The 4,910-nt window shown below is 44.0% G+C and overlaps 1 non-coding gene across 1 annotated transcript; it reads left to right on the top strand.

Moving 5' to 3' along the window:
• The first annotated feature begins 2,394 nt into the window (after positions 1-2,394).
• On the top strand, positions 2,395-4,317 carry LOC126877378 (small subunit ribosomal RNA). The gene has a single exon (XR_007694969.1). It is a non-coding gene; the product is annotated as a small subunit ribosomal RNA (ribosomal RNA).
• The last annotated feature ends 593 nt before the right edge of the window (positions 4,318-4,910 follow it).

The following is a 4,910-nucleotide window of genomic DNA, read 5'->3' as shown; positions in this document are numbered from 1 at the left end:
ACGGACCTATGCGGCCGGTCGTTCGTACTTAGAAAATTTTCGGACCGAACACTCTTTTTCGATTAATTCGTTAAAAAGCGTTATAACGTACGAATATTTTTCAAGAAATCGTTATAACTCGATAAAATACGTCGGGATTAAGCGTTTATATCGTCGGCAGACGGATATAAAAACGTTTGGACCGACACGACCGGTCGTTGGAACATAGAAAAATTCCGAGCCGGTACGTTGGGACTTAGAAAAATTCCGAGGGCGAAAAAGTTTTTTCGAGTTTATTCGTTAAAAAGCGTTACAAGGTATGAATTTTTTTGCATAAATCGACGTAACTCGACGAAATACGTCGGGATTAATGGTTTATTTCCGTCCGAGAACGATTTTTAAAAACGGACCTATGCGGCCGGTCGTTCGTACTTAGAAAATTTTCGGACCGAACACTCTTTTTCGATTAATTCGTTAAAAAGCGTTATAACGTACGAATATTTTTCAAGAAATCGTTATAACTCGATAAAATACGTCGGGATTAAGCGTTTATATCGTCGGCAGACGGATATAAAAACGTTTGGACCGACACGACCGGTCGTTGGAACATAGAAAAATTCCGAGCCGGTACGTTGGGACTTAGAAAAATTCCGAGGGCGAAAAAGTTTTTTCGAGTTTATTCGTTAAAAAGCGTTACAAGGTATGAATTTTTTTGCATAAATCGACGTAACTCGACGAAATACGTCGGGATTAATGGTTTATTTCCGTCCGAGAACGATTTTTAAAAACGGACCTATGCGGCCGGTCGTTCGTACTTAGAAAATTTTCGGACCGAACACTCTTTTTCGATTAATTCGTTAAAAAGCGTTATAACGTACGAATATTTTTCAAGAAATCGTTATAACTCGATAAAATACGTCGGGATTAAGCGTTTATATCGTCGGCAGACGGATATAAAAACGTTTGGACCGACACGACCGGTCGTTGGAACATAGAAAAATTCCGAGCCGGTACGTTGGGACTTAGAAAAATTCCGAGGGCGAAAAAGTTTTTTCGAGTTTATTCGTTAAAAAGCGTTACAAGGTATAAATTTTTTTACGGGAATCGTTCTATCTCTATTAGATACGTCGGGATTAAACATTTTTATCGATTTTTTCAAAAAATTAGCGTTCGTCGAACTGACACGACTGGGATATTTTTCTAATTTTTTCGTTAATTAACGTTACAAGGTATATATTTTTTTGCATATTTCTACTTATTTTAACGTATTGTAATTGATTATAAACTTATTTTTTGTCCGTATTCGATAAAAGAGTATGTTTACTGATGCAATTTTTCGGTGAAAAAAAAAATTAATTTTTTGGTAAAAATGCATTTCTATTATGTTAATAAAACGTCTGGTAATGTATTTCGATGGTTGGATATTGGCTTTGTATAGTAGTGATCGAGCGTTCGCGAGACTAAGTTCCAGCGTCCCTTCCGAACGGTACGTTGCTACGGAGGTTTTGCACCGTAAGCGCGCGGCCGCTAGCCCGGCCGGCGCCGGCCTTCCGGCTGGCGCTTTCGTATCTATAAGAGAGACGTCGAGCCGGACGGTTCGGTCGGAACAGCGTTGAGCGCGTGGCTATTCTACGGCCTCGGTTGAGAATTCAGTCACCGCTCCTCGAGTCTTAGTGTATTTTACGCTATTTCTCGACTGTTCCTCCGTTCTCGTTCTGGTTTTTTCTCTACACTGCTGCGCCGCGGGTCGCTGTCCTGGACGTAATGACCAAATATCGTGGCAAGGTTCCCCTGAGTCGGGAAGCTGGTGACCTGTGTGTACGTATTCTAACAAAAATTGTTAGATGCGTGTGTGCTTGTACTAACTGAGCATCGATTCATTCAAAAGAGTATAACCGTCTGCTTTCTATAAAAACTTCTGCTTTCGCAGAAGTATCCGATGAGGCGGTAGGAGCGTACTATCTTTGCGTAGTATGTCTTCTGCCGAAAATGTTCTACCGATTGAAAGAATATTCTTACGGTATGTCCAGCGCGACGCACTGGGATACGCGCTTGTTCGTTCAGCGTGAGGTGCGTATACGTGCTTTACCGCTAAGATATTCTAATAAGTCTTTTTACACGAAGACAGCATTATGGAAATGTTCCTTTAGAAGTACGATTCTAAACATTTTATATAAGACTATGAGAAAGAGAGAGAGAGAAGAGAGGAGGTGGAGTTGAGAATTACAAAGTGGCTGCGAGCGGCGTTCGAAGATTATTACTGAACTATGGGTGTATCTCGAACGTCGCTAGGAGATATATTTTATAGATATATCTATCTTAAGAACGAAAAGTCTCGTCGTACGGTGCTTACGTCCCACCTACGACACGAAGAGAACTTAAACGAAATTTATAAGAATTGTTATACGAATAAGATCCCTGGTTGATCCTGCCAGTAGTCATATGCTTGTCTCAAAGATTAAGCCATGCATGTCTCAGTACATGCCGCATTAAGGTGAAACCGCGAATGGCTCATTAAATCAGTTATGGTTTCTTAGATCATACCTACATTTACTTGGATAACTGTGGTAATTCTAGAGCTAATACATGCAAACAGATTCCGACCAGAGATGGTAGGAATGCTTTTATTAGATCAAAACCAATCGGTGGCGGATGGCTCGTCTGTCCGTCCATCGTTTGTTTTGGTGACTCTGAATAACTTTGTGCTGATCGCATGGTCATCTAGCACCGGCGACGCATCTTTCAAATGTCTGCCTTATCAACTGTCGATGGTAGGTTCTGCGCCTACCATGGTTGTAACGGGTAACGGGGAATCAGGGTTCGATTCCGGAGAGGGAGCCTGAGAAACAGCTACCACATCCAAGGAAGGCAGCAGGCGCGCAAATTACCCACTCCCGGCACGGGGAGGTAGTGACGAAAAATAACGATACGGGACTCATCCGAGGCCCCGTAATCGGAATGAGTACACTTTAAATCCTTTAACGAGGACCAATTGGAGGGCAAGTCTGGTGCCAGCAGCCGCGGTAATTCCAGCTCCAATAGCGTATATTAAAGTTGTTGCGGTTAAAAAGCTCGTAGTTGAATCTGTGTGTCACAGTGTCGGTTCACCGCTCGCGGTGTTTAACTGGCATTATGTGGTACGTCCTATCGGTGGGCTTAGCTCCTCGCGGGCGGTCCAACTAATATCCCATCGCGGTGCTCTTCACTGAGTGTCGAGGTGGGCCGATACGTTTACTTTGAACAAATTAGAGTGCTTAAAGCAGGCTACCTTCGCCTGAATACTGTGTGCATGGAATAATGGAATAGGACCTCGGTTCTATTTTGTTGGTTTTCGGAGCCCCGAGGTAATGATTAATAGGGACAGATGGGGGCATTCGTATTGCGACGTTAGAGGTGAAATTCTTGGATCGTCGCAAGACGGACAGAAGCGAAAGCATTTGCCAAAAATGTTTTCATTAATCAAGAACGAAAGTTAGAGGTTCGAAGGCGATCAGATACCGCCCTAGTTCTAACCATAAACGATGCCAGCCAGCGATCCGCCGAAGTTCCTCCGATGACTCGGCGGGCAGCTTCCGGGAAACCAAAGCTTTTGGGTTCCGGGGGAAGTATGGTTGCAAAGCTGAAACTTAAAGGAATTGACGGAAGGGCACCACCAGGAGTGGAGCCTGCGGCTTAATTTGACTCAACACGGGAAACCTCACCAGGCCCGGACACCGGAAGGATTGACAGATTGATAGCTCTTTCTTGATTCGGTGGGTGGTGGTGCATGGCCGTTCTTAGTTGGTGGAGCGATTTGTCTGGTTAATTCCGATAACGAACGAGACTCTAGCCTGCTAAATAGACGTAACTTATGGTATCTCGAAGGCCCCCGGCTTCGGTCGGTGGGTTTTTACTACCAACGTACAAACAAATCTTCTTAGAGGAACAGGCGGCTTCTAGCCGCACGAGATTGAGCAATAACAGGTCTGTGATGCCCTTAGATGTTCTGGGCCGCACGCGCGCTACACTGAAGGAATCAGCGTGTTTTCCCTGGCCGAAAGGCCCGGGTAACCCGCTGAACCTCCTTCGTGCTAGGGATTGGGGCTTGCAATTATTCCCCATGAACGAGGAATTCCCAGTAAGCGCGAGTCATAAGCTCGCGTTGATTACGTCCCTGCCCTTTGTACACACCGCCCGTCGCTACTACCGATTGAATGATTTAGTGAGGTCTTCGGACTGGTGCGCGGCCAATGTGATAAGCATTGCCGATGTTACCGGGAAGATGACCAAACTTGATCATTTAGAGGAAGTAAAAGTCGTAACAAGGTTTCCGTAGGTGAACCTGCGGAAGGATCATTAACGATACGATACCAAAAGAATTTGACTTGAACACATATAAAAACTATGAAATATATATCACAATGGTCGGTAAGGAGCCGTACTCCTCCTGTATCGACGAAAGTATATACGACGTATTAACAAGCTATATACTTTAACAAACGAAAACGCCAGGGAGCTTGGCAACCTCCGTTGGCACGAATAGAAATATTCTTAAGGAGGAGACGACCCTCCAGCTACGGAATTATACGAAGAGAAGGTGGCACTCTCTCTCGATCATCGGGATGAAGAGATATATATATACAAGTATAAAAACGAAATGCGAATGAAACTTATTCGAGGCGCCTGCGTGAGGTCGTAAACAGAAAGACCCGCCGTCTCCGAATAAAACATATAACATATAATATATATATATATATATGAAATTCTAATAAAAGGGAACTCTAGCTTCGAAAGAGCCAACAAAAGTTAAGGCTCGATATCAAACGAAAAAATTACGATGGAAACCAGGTGTAAAGAGAAATGCAGTCGTGGCGCCTGCGAGAGGCCGTACACAGAAAGACCCGCCGTCACGATCTCGTATTTCGTATTTGCATCGTGGAAACCGTACAAAC

Source organism: Bombus huntii, unplaced genomic scaffold, assembly GCF_024542735.1.
Source record: "Bombus huntii isolate Logan2020A unplaced genomic scaffold, iyBomHunt1.1 ctg00000156.1, whole genome shotgun sequence".
Classification (NCBI taxonomy): domain Eukaryota; kingdom Metazoa; phylum Arthropoda; class Insecta; order Hymenoptera; family Apidae; genus Bombus; species Bombus huntii.
Note: the sequence above shows the minus strand (reverse complement) of the source record. Positions and strands in the feature narration are given on the sequence as shown.